Raw genomic sequence first — 14,409 nt, forward strand, 5'->3', positions numbered from 1 at the left:
CCCCGATAGAGGAGCCTAGAAATACAGAAGAGTTAAGAAGGTGTTTGGAAAAACAGGGAGTTCAGTGCCACTAGAGAAGACTGGCTGGGACAGCAGCAAGAAATATGATCAGAGATCTAGAACAGGCCAAACCATAAACCAGTGAGGCCTCTCTGGTCATTTTGTTTTTGAGACAGGGTCTCTTTGTAGCCCTAGCTGGACTAGAAATCACGGTGTAGACCAGTCTGGCCTGGATCTCACAGAGAGCTGCCTGCCTCTGCCTCCAGAGTGCTGGCATTAAAATTATGCACCACCGAATCCAGTTCTCTCTGACCATTTAAAGAGATGAGATGCTATTGGAAGCTTCTCAGCAGAGGAGTGGTATGATCTGACTGACATTTTAAAAGGTTCACTCAGGATTTTATGTTAAGAATAGGATACAAATGTCCAGAACAAAGAAGCAGACATTGTTAGGAGAAGTTGCAGGTAGCCAGAAGCATGACTGATTGTACTGGAATATTAGAAAGAACTGCTCAGTTGTGCATCTATTTTACTTCGGGTTTGTTGATTGATTGAATGAGGGTATAAAGAAAGAGTATAGGATGATGAAGAAGGGAAGAGCTATTACGAGTTGTGCCATGGAAGATTGTGATTTTCAAAAGCTAAGTAAGGACAGATGAAATTAGAAGTTTCATTTTGGCTCTGCTGAACTTGAAATGCCTGTTACATATCTAAATGGAGAGGCCACCTAGACAGGATATATGTAAGTCTGGTGCTCGGGAAAGAAGTCTGAATTACAGGATAAATATACCAGTTATTATAATGTACACACTATTTACGTCTATGTATCTTGTTAGGTCTATTGAAGAGTAAGTTTAGATAAAGAGAAAAGACATGGTAGTGAAGGCCTGGGGTCTCCCAACCAGCACAGACACTGGAGGGAAATACAGCCAGGAAGACGAGACAGGTGGGCAGATAGACAAATGAGTCACTTCCTGAATGTCAAGTGAAGGCCATTTTAAGAAGCAGGGTTTGTCCATGGAGTCAAATATTATAAGTAGGCTAACTAAGGTAAGGTAGTGGATTGAGTAAATGAAAGCTTTTAACGAGTTTGATAAGAATTGTTTTGTGCAGACCAGACTGCAGGGAGTGTCAGAGACAAAGAGAGATAATCTGAAATCATCTTTCTGAACAGATAATAACAGAAATGATACGTGCGAGCAAGAAATACAAAATATTTTATTTTACAACATACTCGTGGATGATAGGAATGATTCAATATGGATAAGTATGTGGAAAAAAGGAGGGTTCCTCGGTTGATTTCCCTGAATAAGAAGAGGGGCTTGTCTAGGGTACATGTACATGGAATCCTCTGAAATGGGGATAAAGTCAGTACATCTTCCTGATGAAGTATTATGAGATATTGGTGACTTGAGGTCTTCAGTGACTATGGTCTCAGCAGTGGCCTGTTATGATTTAGGTGTGATGTTTTCTACCAAAAGGCTCATGTGTTAAAGTCTTGGTTCCTAGTACACAATGTTCAGAGGTGGAAATTGAGAGGATGGAATTAGATCATAAGGGCTCTGACTTATGACTCTTAGACTGATTCAATGATGGATTCATAATTGGAGTATTGGTGGTTGGTGAGAACTAACAGGTATGCCTTAGGTAGCGGAAAATAGGTTAAAAAAAAAAAGACATGTCTTAGAACGGTATATCTTGTCCCCAAACGCTTTTTTCTTTGCTTCCTGGACATCATAAGGTGAGCAGTCCTCAGACATATGCTCCTAATGCTTACAGGCCATGGACCAGCCAACTATGGACTGAAGTCTCTGGAGCTCTAAGTGTTTCTTTTCACTTGATTTTCTCAGGTCTTTTGGCAAATGATGAAGAAGTTCAATAACATACAGACTGGTGACTAGAGAGAGAGATGGCTCAGCAGTTAAGAGCACAGACTGCTGTTGCAGAGGATCTGGTTCGATTCCCAGCACCCACATGGTGGCTACAACAGTCCTTAACCCCAATTCCAGGGGAATCCGAAGCCCTCTTCTGACCTCCTCAGCATTGCACGACATGGGTGCACTCACATACATGTAGGCAATACACTCATACACATAAAATAAAAATTATAAATAAAATATTTTTTAAAAAGTTTAGAGATCAAAACATGGCTTTAGGATGGATGCTGAGGAAGCTGTACCATTACCAAGTTAGAAGCTAAATCTTGAGAAAATGGGCTGTGTACAAAGGCAGACAGAGTTGGGTTTATCCATTTTGTCTGGGCACAAACATCCATGGGAAGCTGCACTCAAAAGTGGAGTTAGTGTGCGTCTCACCCACTAGGTCTTCGCTCAAATATCATTTTTATTCAGTCTTGTACTTAGGAAAAGCAATCAAAAGCAGATGGACAAACTAGTAAGGAGTAACCCAGATTGGAACTGACAGTTTCTGAAAGTTGGGGTAGAGGGGGTTGTTGGAATTAAAGAATATTTGATTCTAGAATCTCTGGGTCTTAGTGATAGATGGGTTAGAGTAAGTCCTTGAGGAAGGGATGATCCAGGACTGACAAGGTGCTGCTGTGGTCTTTAAGCCTATGTGGAATATCATTTCTGATTTAAGAGAGTCTTTCTTTGTTGAGCTATGTAAATTTATTTCCATTGGAAACATGCAGGAAGCAGGAAGCCCCAGGAATGAAAAACTAATCTGTTGTTCAATAAATTGTTGCTGAATAAATAAAATTATCCCACATCTTAGTGTGTTACCTTTTCATTGTTTGAACTTGATAAAACTGCCTGATTTGTTTTCTACACTTTAAAATATTGGCCAGGGAGACTACTTAATAGATAAAAGCACCGATCACACAGGTCTGACAACCTGAGTGAATTAGTTACTTTTTTGTTGCTGTGATAAAACATCATTCCCTGTTTTGCTCCATGGTCCTGAAGAAACCAACTTTGTAATAAACACTTGTTTTACTTGTTCTAAGAATTCTTTGAAATATTTAGAAAAATAACAAAAATTAACCTTTCTGGATGTTCTAAGTCAGGATATAAAACATCCTGGACAGATTTCCCTCTGAGTTCTAGGGTGTCCCCCGCTGGGAGCAGCATGCTAAATAACTCTGTGGCTTGTGGGGTGACCTTGGTAGGAAGCTTAGTCTTCACAGATCTCAGTTTTCTCATCTATAAAACAAAGGAAATGCTAACCTTCTCTGACCCCTTCAAAATGTTAGAAAGGGGAAACTAGTTAATGTTTGGAAAGGCCCATGTGACCCTTCAAGTCAAGACATTATCAAAGTACAAAGTAAATTGTAGTAACTGTTTGCTATGCCATTAGTAACTCAAATAGTACATGGGGACCCTCCTGTCAAATTCTTGTAAGTCAGTCTTCCAATGCACATTGTTCTGTTTGCCACAATGAAAACGGGAGTAAGAAAATAGGAAAATCTTCACTCTTGTACTTGTTTTTAGAGGACGCTGTTGGAGAAAATCTTATGGACACCGATAGGTTCCTTCTCATCCAAGCACTCAACCCTAATCGCTTTATTCCAGCCCGAGATCCTGGAAACAAGATAAAATTTGGAACTTGAAACTTACCCCAAGACCTCAGAACTTTTATGATGTAGAACTCCTGATATTGTTTCCAAATATGTGAGGCACAAATCACTATCCTCATTCCTAAAATTCCCAGTTGAAATATATAGATGCTTAACCCTTATTAATTGCTCTATTAATACTGTCTTAAATCCCCACAAAAGCTTTTAAGGTGTGATTTGATATTCATAATTGTCATAAGAATAAAATGATGTGGTAGACGATTGCATAAATTAGCTAGGTTTGCAACACTTAAAGTAAGCAAGCCTAAGATCCCCCCTTACCTACCTGAGCTCTGCCTTGGTTCTCTGAGCATTATTCACTAGATCTGTCACAGACTGTGGGCAATACACCTTCAAGGAAGAAAATGCTTTGTGATCTATTGTCATTATTTTGAAGTCACTTACTACTTTCTGTAATCAAGCCCTTGTAAGACCTTACATATTTAATTCAGTGTGTGTGATAGTTTTACTTGTCAATTTGACACAACCTAGAATCATTTGGGAAGAGGATCTTAGTGAGGGAGTGTTTAGAGGAAGTTAGCCTGCAGGCATCCCTGTGGGGGGGGGCTGACAACTCTGTTAAGTTAATTTAGGTGGAAGACTTAGCCCACTCTGGGTAGAAGTACTCCTTAGGTAGCAGTTCCGGAACCTCCTGAAAACCAAGAAATCAAGTTGAACACAAGCAAGAAAGCAAATGAGAGTGGTTGCTTTCCCTTCTTTCTGTCTGTGACTGTGGATATGCTGTGGCTAGTGGTGTGAAGTTCCTGCCTTGATTTCCCCACAGTGATGAGCTGTAACATGGACTTACAAGTGGAAATAAGCCCTTTCTCACCTAAGCTGCTTTTTTCAGAGTATTTTTATTACAGCAACAGAAAAGAAATTAGGACAGCGTGTTAGCCTTGCACAAATGGAAACATTGATTTTAAGTATTTCTAGATTAATATGTCCGTTCATTTCTGTACAATGGCAATTCAACACAGTAAACTGGAATTTTTTTTTTTGCCAGAGTTGACAGCACAATGACAGTTTCTAAAAACTCAAATTATATTTGCATGTTAATTTGCATTTGTATTTATATTAGAATACTAACAAAAGCGTTATGCCATGTATCAATCGTATGGTTTATAAGGTAGCATTGAAACAATGGGATTGGACTTAATGCTCACATTTCCACAGACCAACTGAGTCTGTCAGCTCTTACTATAGGACAACATTTGTTGAGATCACTGGCACGTCTATTTACCACTGAACAGCTGCTGGTAAAACATTTCTTTCTACCTAAGATGAGAAGTGTGAGGTATTAGTTCCAGGATGCAGCAAGCCAACACTTGGAGCTTGTGTGGAATAACTTTGTGAGCAAAGGTGTACGTAGACTCTTTTCATTTTATTAGCCTTTGGTGATAACCCAAAAGAAGCTATCATATTTATCTATTTGTTTATAATTTCCTAAGGTAAATGATAAAATATGGGGGTTTTATTGTGAGTGGGAGCTTGGAGGTGAAGAAAAGCTCATAATAGGTCTCTGAAGCACTGGCCTGCATTTGTGGAGAATGACACCTCATACTCCAAGTTAGACAGCACTGTCTGACAGAGTAGAACTCATATTTCTTCATTTTCTTGTTGCTAAGATGGAACGAAAGCATTAATTGCATATTTTTAAAAGGAAAAGATAGTATTTAACATTTGATGCTTAAACGAGTGATCTAAGTTTGTTCCAGTTTTGCATTTAACCCTTTATAGGGGTAAGAGAGAAAGGTTGGACCACAGCAGAATTGTTGTTAATATTTGTCAATGTGTCCTCAAAGGATGTGTGCTCAGCCAGGTGGGTGGTAGCGAGATTATTGATAAAGCAGGAACTCAAAAAATAGTGTTCATTGTAAACAGTTACCGTTGAAAAGCGCATTGGTCTTTTAATTCCAAAGTACCTTCTGCAAGATCATTAAAGAAACATGATCTTTGGGATAGAGAAAGTGGACCCAAACACAATCTAAATGACTTTTACTTCATTACGGAAACATTACAAGTTTATAAAATTGGATATCACAAAGCTGAAAGAGGCAACATAGGAGATATAAGCAGTTTTCCTTCATTTCAAATCTCAACCCCCAAACTTTGACATTCTACTTCTCCTTTCTGTAAAGTTGAAACTCATGTAAGCATTTACCTCATACAAACTCTGTAATACTCAGACTTCATAAAGAAATAGAAATAGTTCAGATTATTTTTCCCATATTACCAGTGAATATGGTATGAATGCACTGAAATTGTATGATAGATGTGGACTAGAGAGGCAAACACAGGGGAAAAGGTACACCTTTTCCTGAAAATTAAGTAAATAACAACCACAACACACCATAAGAATTTTTGAAACTCCTGTCCAAGAAAGATGAATATCAGTCTCTAAAGTGGCCATATACTATACCCCAAATGATCTTACAAAGTAACAAATTGGACCATGTGGTCCTGTTCTTCAACAACCCTTTCTCATTAATTCATTCCACAAATGTTTGATGGGCACTTCTTATTACAGGAGGAGACGGAATGTAGCAGTAACCAGCAGACAGAAAAATTTCTTTCGCTGCAGAATTTTAACTCAGTCTTGAAAGTATATGATAAACAAATCAGTATACCTATAAGGAAGATGATTTCAAATCAAAACTACTAAGAAGCCAAACAGTCACAAGAAAGAAAGGACTAATTCAATTTCAGACTGTCTTTCAAGAAACATCCTTTCCCAGGAGATGATAATTGCAAAGACTTCGTTGACAGTCAGGAAAGAGCCAGCACCCAGCTGCTGGGGTGCAGAGGGTACCATGCTGACTCCACAGTCTGTCAGGATAGAGCTCGAGTTGTTTGAGGATTAGAGAGAATTTCACAAAGCTGATACTTCAGGAGCTGTAGGTCCTGGAAAACCTCTTTTTCAGCATATGAAGCACTCCTTGATCTCTTCTGTCTGACTTTCCAGTCCAACATCTCAACACTCCTGTTCTTTTCTCTTAGTTTTTCTGAACTACATGGGGACTCAAGATGTATGTACCAAGCTGTTCATGTCTCCATTTATCAGTAATCACTGTTCTCCTTGCCTGAAATATGCTTATCCGTTTTGTAATCTGGTGAGTCCTACTCATCTTTGAAGATAAATCTTCACTTTTATCCTTGTGAGTCACAGAGGGGATGATTAAGTACTCAAATTACCAGACCTCTATTACTAATGAGTGCTTTGTCATTTCTTTTAGAGCCTATATTTTAACTGAACATCTCATTTATTGTTCTACTTTGGCCTATCATAAAACTTAGCATAACATTTTAGGTTGCAGAATCCAGGAGAAGAGGAACCTGTCTTGTGTCCAGTATAAAATGAATGGTTTGGGCTGGAAGTTAGCTCTGTATCAGAAGGCTTGTCTATCATGTGCAAGGTCATAGGTTTAATCTACAGAATGGGAGGAAAGGGAAAACAATGAATAAACTTTAAATTATAGTGCTGTGTAGGAACTTGTCACCAACCTGATGAGCTTAGCTCAATCTCCACATGTTGGAAGAAGAGAATCATCTCCCACAAGTTGTTCTCTGGCCTTCAGACTCATCACTGTCATGTGTCTGCCCCACCCCCAACAAACACACAAGAATTACTGGTAACGTTTCTCTTTCCTTGTTTCCCTTCTTGCTTTTATGCTCCTTTAAATGACATTTAGGCAAGAGCTCTGATCCTTCTCCTCATTCCCTTCGTCTCTGTTATCAGACTGACAACACAAACCTCACAACCATGCCCTGCCACCTTCTCATGTTAGCAGCTATCACTTGAGCATTAGGTCTTCCGGTGGCTCAGTTCTTGTTATGCATCAAGAAATTTCTCCCTAAGGTTTATGTTACTTCCTGCTCAGACCTATAACAAGTCCTTCCAGATCACCCTATCTCCTGTGAAGTATTTCCATATAATCAATAATCAATTTGTGCAACTGCTGCTTTTATTTCTTTTTATACATATTTTATTATTGTTATTTTATGTGTATGAGTGTAATGCCTGCATATATGTAAGTCCACCCATGTCATGCAAAAGGGTATCAGATCACCTGGAACTGGAGCTAGTCACTATATGGTACTGAGAATCAAACCCCAGCTCTTCTGCAAGAGCAGTCAGTGCTCTTAACCACTGAACCAACTCTCAATTCCTCCTGAGATTCTTTCTTTCTAAAAAAAAATTTTTATTATTTTTATTTGATGGGTATGAGTATATTGTCTGCATGTATGTAAATATACCTCTGTGTGCAGTGCCTGTGGAGATCAGAAAATGGCATTGGATTCCCCTGGAACTGGTGTTATAGACAGTTGTTAGTCACCATGTAGGTGCTGGTACTGAACCTGGATCATCTGCAAGATCAGCCAGTGCTTTTAACCACTGAGGTTTCTCTCCAATTCATTGACTACTGATTTTATTGTTTGCTTTCTTGCCATGTGGGGGACATTGAGTGTCTTATCCACTATTACATTTTTAATGTATACCAACAAAATAAGTAAATGATGAATGGATATATTTGTATGTATATATATATAATTACAGATTTTATGTATATATATACATAAAATCTGTAATGTACCAAGCTTTTTTTTAAGATGTTACCAAAATTTAAAAAATTTTTACTTACACTTCTCTCTTTCCCAAGTGATAAGAACATTTCAACAATAGAAAGGGATTAGCATTACAGTATACCTTGCAGATTCCAGTTTACAGTAACTTTGTCAGTGGAAAAACATGGACCCACAGGACCACACTAATGCTCAGCTCACCCAAAAGCATTGCGCTCCCATCTCTCCCCTTTCCTCTTGATAGCTGCCTTTATACAGAGAGGGCTCATCGAGACTGTGGGTGTGCAGGCTGAACCAACAGGAGGATTTCCCATGTCCTTTGAAGAACCAATAAAGAAGCTTTCAATAACTTCAACAGTGGCTAAACAATCCAGAGGTAACAATGTTAAAGGGGAAGTCTTCCCTTTTGGGTGGTATATCCCCCACTCTCTTGGAAGGCCTATGCCAAACAACCAGGTTTTGCATAAGAAACCTGGAAATTGTGCTGAACTTTGAATCAGTGCATCTTCCTGCACACAGAAAGATCACACACTTTGAAAGCACATCAAGTATTGTTCTTGTGTGTACCTTTCATTCAGTCTCCCCACAACTGCTCCAAAATGATGGAGCTTCAGGTATTGCTTCATTAAGAACACAGTAACTGCAGGGTAAAAGCCATTGCATGTGCCAAGCTTTTTATCAGTCCCTCTTTCCTTACTTCTTCATCTGTCTCAGCTTTTTTTTTTATTCTCATGTTTCCTTTTGTTGATTTTATTTTGTTCATTTTCTTTTTCATCTTTATTTAAATATTATTGAGTTAGAACCTTTGAAAATACTGTAGAACAGAGATAAGAGATCTCAAATGGGAGAGAACCTGTTCTCTGTCCCCTTATAAGAGCTCCTAACACTGTGTACTCACTCTACAGTCACTCTACATTTAGTAATAAGATACCCTGATAGTTTAGAATTGTTAGATCGAATATATCACTCCTCGTGGGGTATTATGGTTAATGGTCTCTAGACTAGACTCTGACAAATTCATTGTTTCATGCTGAATCCTCTTTACTTTGGCTCCTTGTTTGTATCCACTAACCACTCTACCTGTGCTATTGTTCTAAATAACTATAATAATTAAGACCCATAGTTTATTTCACAACACATAGAAAGCTCTAGAGATTGTTAGGTATTTTTAAAGTATTCAAATAAGAGGAGTAATGAGAAGGATTATGTTCTAATTAAGTGGCAGAGACAAACATACAGTTGTATGGCTTGGGCACTTTCTGATTACAAGTCACATCATACCTGAGAGGAAGGGCACTATTCCTGGGAATCATGTGAGTACCACTGAGACAAGCCTCTCCCCTCTCACGTCAGGACTGCAAGCAATGGATTCAGAATAGATTCTGATGGTGAATGAAGCTAAAGATTCATTTCAAGTAGACTCAATCATATGCCAGGACAGCAGCAAGGACATTTTGTATACAATGGTCTTTGGCAATAAGAGGCAGAGAGCTCTCACTAAATCTGTCTATTGGGTGGTTTTGGAGAATAACTCCAAGAACTGGTCTACTTGTTGTGACAGTAAAGGATTGGATCTAACTGCAAGTTGGAATTAGCTGTGATAGACATTCTTTTCCATCCTTAGGTCTAAAGGGCTAATAATTTTCACATACTTAGCAGATCACATGTGGTACTTACTTACATCACATGTGGTGCTTACTTACAGGGTGTTCAGCTATCTGGCTAAATCTTATTTCTTGGAGTCTCTGTAGGACTGTTCCTGGAAGAAATGGGCACTAGAATTAGCAGACCATGTGAATCAGATCACTCTTCCCAGAGTTGGGGTAGTGGTGTACCAACATGCTAGTCCTGAATGAACAACAAAACGGTGAAGAAAATGGAAAGCTAACTCTTTCTCCATTGTTTGAGCTGAGACATTGGTCTTCTTTTTGCCCCAGACTGAGACTTCTGCCATTGGCACTTGTGATTCTCGGAGTTTCAGAACCTCTACGCCAGTGCTCCTAGGTCTCCAACCTTTGGATTCAAACAGAAACTATAACATAATTGTCCTGGTTAGCTTTGCTGTTGCTGTGAAAATACCATGATAAAAGCAACTTAAGGAAGGGTTATTTGGATCACAGTTTGAAGGTAAAGTCAGCCATGGCAGAGAAGTCCTTCTGGTAGGAGACTGAAGCAGCTGGTCACATTGTACCTGCAGCCAGGAAGCAGAGAACCATGAATGCTGGTGTTCAGTTTGCTTTCTCCTCTTTGTGCAGGCTAGAACCCAAGCCTAGGGAATGGTGATGCCCAGTGCGAGGATCATTCTTTGCCCCCTAAAGAACCTAATCAAATAATCTTTCATAGGCATGGCCAAAGACAACCTAATCTTGAAAATACCTCACCTGTCTACCCAGGTAGATTTGTCTCTTGGGTGATTATCATGTCAACTTGATAACCAACATTAACTATCGCAAATGCTTTCTAGTTTTCCAGGTTGCAGAAGGCAGACCATGGGAATTTACAGGCTTTAATTATATGAACCCATCCCATAGTAAATCTTCTCTCTTGCTGTCTTTGTTTCTTTTTCTGTGGAGAACATGACACGGCACATCTTTTCCTTGGATAATCAGTAAGAACAAATGGTGATGGTTATTATCTAGACAGCACACTTCATTTTCCAGACTCTTACATAATTCTTGATAAATTCTTATGTAACTTAATTGATTTCCTTACAATATTTTGGGATCAAAGATAAAATGGGGAGTCACAAATTATCAAAAGTCCAACATTAATTGAGTATTTCTGTTGAAGAAATTTCCTTCCAACAAGTTTGATGGCCACAGTGTCCTGATTGTTTATATAGTATCTTGAGTCATCAGATCCTCATCCAAACTTTAATGTCAGCTCTCTTCGGGGTTAATAGATTTCTATAATATTTCAGACTTCATTGACATCTAAATAACCCATATCCTTGACCTTTCTTCATCTTAACTACTCATGTGCTCCTGGGACCTTCAGAAAGCTCTGTTGATGGTTTAACTATGGTTTACGTAACAAAGGTCAGATAGATAGTCTGGGGAGACTTCCCATCTGGCTTGGGCAGACTTTTTTCTCAAAAATGGTTTGTTGTGTTAATTTGAACAATGTGCAATAGAACAAAAATTTATATGTTGAACAAAATTTTCTAAGGAAGAGAGCAAGAAGCTATATCCTTTATGGCAGATTATATCTTTTTTACATGTTTTAATTCCTATTGAATTAATTTTTAAAATTTAATATATTTGTAGGCAATTTCATACACACGATGTATTGGGATTATATTCACTCCTTATTAGCCTTCCTTATCCACCTCTCTCCCACTCTGAACTCATTCTTCCCAACTAATCTCCCTGCTACTTTAGTGTCATTTTATTTTCAACTCACTGTGTTTAATTAACATTGCTTGTCTGAGCAGGAAGATGGGGTGATTTACTGGAGCATAGGCAATTTATCTATGGTATACTACTGAATAAAATCACAACCACTTATTATTAACTGCCAATAACTCTAAAGGGAGTGGTGGCACCTCAGGGGTCTCCCTCTCCCATCCAAGATGGAGCACTGGAATGCTCAGTTTGGGGCAGGTCTTGTGCAGGTAATTACAGTTATTGTGTCTTCATTTTTGCTACAACTATGTCATGTCTAGAAGAGAGCATTCCATAGCATTCATTCCCATCTTTCTGCTCTTACATTCTTTCTATTCCCTGTACTATGATGTATCCTGGGCCTTTGGGGGTGATATAGCCCTCCCATTTAGGGCTAAGCACTCAAATGTCATTTATTCTTAACACATTGACAGTGATGAGTCTTTGCATTAACTACTACTCACTGCAAAGAGAAGTTCTTCTGCCCATGCCGTTGTTTCACTGGTAAGCATAACTTGCCTGGAAGTTCAGTATCATAGCACACAGGATCCATAGCTGGGTAACGTCATTAACGATTTTAATCATCTAGTGTCTGCATAGCACTTGTGATCCTGTAAACACTAACCAGTAAGGATGGAACTTTCAGCTCAGTTCCAGGTCAATTTCCCTGTGTTCTGTATCCAAAGTATGTCATGGCTTCACTAATGGAGCCTTACCATCTAGTTCTTGCAGGTAATCAAAAACAATGAAAATAACTTGCATTGTCTTGGGAGTCTCTGGAGGCCCTTTGGTTAACAACTCATAGGGAGGTAGTCCACCCTTGGCAGTGGTGAATTAAGCAGAAATCATGTTTAAAACCAATGACTTCTAGGGAAGCATTTCTACCCATACAAAAAACTTGTTTGAACTCTTTTTATTTTTTCAATTCTATTTTTAATTAATGTAAAAAGTGATGGGTTTCCATGTGGCTTGTTCATGCATCCTCAATTTTGGTTAACCTCTCCAATCACCACCACCTTCCTTCTCCATGGCCTTATTACTATTTAAACATTTCCACATAAGTGTCGCCTCCTATACCTTAACATTACATGTGTTCTGCTGTTCCTTTGTAAGATACCCCGCCCCCATGGCTCCTTTCTTGTTCCCAGACCTTGATAGACACTCATTTCAACTCATACATAGAAATCTAAAAATGTGAAACTAGAACCCACATATGAGAGAAAAATATGGTGTTTCTCTTTCTGGGCTTGGATTAGTTATTCAGTATAATATTCTCCATTTATACCCATTTTCCAAATATTTTCATTTTTCTTTAGTGCTGAATAAAGTACCATTGTATATTTAGACCACATTTTCATTATTCGTCCATCAGTTGATGGCTATCAAAGTTGATTCCATTTTCTAGATCTTGGGAATAGAGCAACAATGAACACGGATGTGCATGTATAAGACCCATACAATGTAGAGTCCTTTGGGTATATGACCTTGAGTGGTATATATATATAGGTCATATGGTATCTCTATTTTTAGCTTTTGAAAAACCTCTAGACTGATTTATGACATGGCTTCCATTTTGCATTATCACCAAAAGTGAATAAGGGTTCCCCCTTCCCCCATATCTTTACCAATATTTATTTCTTTTCTTAGTAACAGTCATTCTGACTGGGTGAGATGTAATTCAGAGCATTAAAAAAATTTTTTTTGTCTTTTTGAGACAGGGTCTCCCTGTAGCTCCAGCTGACCTGGAACTTGCTACGTAGACCAGGCTGGCCTTAAACTCACAGAGATCTGCCTGCCTCCTGAGTGCCGAGTACTGGGATTAAAGGTGTACATCACTACGTCAGGCATTTAAAAAAAAATGCTTAATTGAATTTTTGAAAATTTCATACAATATATTTTGATCATATTTAGACCCCCTCTCCCTTATCTATACCCCAAGCCCCACCACCCACCATATTTCATGTACTCTGTCATATATGTTAAGGTCTATAGAGCTAAATTTGTGTCCCCAAGTAAACTTTGGTGTGCTTCCAGCCTTTGGAACCTGGTTAATCTACCTAGTATCAAACCCTTAAAAACAACCACCCCTCTTTCTCCCAGTAGTTATCCGTTTTCAATTGTTCCTCAGATAAATTTGGAGAATTTTACTCACTTCCCAACTTCTATGTTGAGTTTTTGCCTGGCTTGACCTTGCATGGGTCTTCTGCATGCTGTTACCACTGTCGCAAGTTTTTTAATTTGAATTTCTTTAATGGCTACTGATGTTGCACTTTGAGGTGAAACCTTTTAGTCAGTATTTCCTTGGGGTCAGCACTAGAAATTGTGTTCTGGGGTGGGGGGCAAAGCTGTATCTCAAGATGGAATCTGAACTTGGAAATATGTAGGCGTCTTCCATATCATTTTGGTTTTAAAGGCTTCCTTTTAAATGCCATGGAGAACAGTTGAGGCCTGGCATTATGAGAGGCTAGAAAAGTTCACCAGTGAAGCACAGCCAGTGAAGGCACAGTGGAGACCCCAGCATATTAAAGATCCATTATCATGAGGTAACCATCAAGGTTTGTGGCAAATGTGCAGTGGAGGTGGCCCGAGTTTATGAGACAGTGGATGTAGCCTGAGCTTATCCAATAAGCTATATGTGCTACAGATGGCAGAGATGACAAAGTATAACTAACTGCCCAGGCCCTTTGGAGGTCAGAAGATCCTGTGTGAGTTCCAGATGCTGAACACTGAGATATTTAAACTGTAGGAATTTGGATTTGATTTGATCTGATTGTAACTGTGCCTGTTTTTTCCTTCTTGGTATAGGAAATTGTATAACTTATTTTTTAGTTTACAGGAATCCCAACTTAAGAGACTTTGGATTTTCAA

Source organism: Nannospalax galili, unplaced genomic scaffold, assembly GCF_000622305.1.
Source record: "Nannospalax galili isolate Female #2095 unplaced genomic scaffold, S.galili_v1.0 scaffold380, whole genome shotgun sequence".
NCBI lineage: Eukaryota > Metazoa > Chordata > Mammalia > Rodentia > Spalacidae > Nannospalax > Nannospalax galili.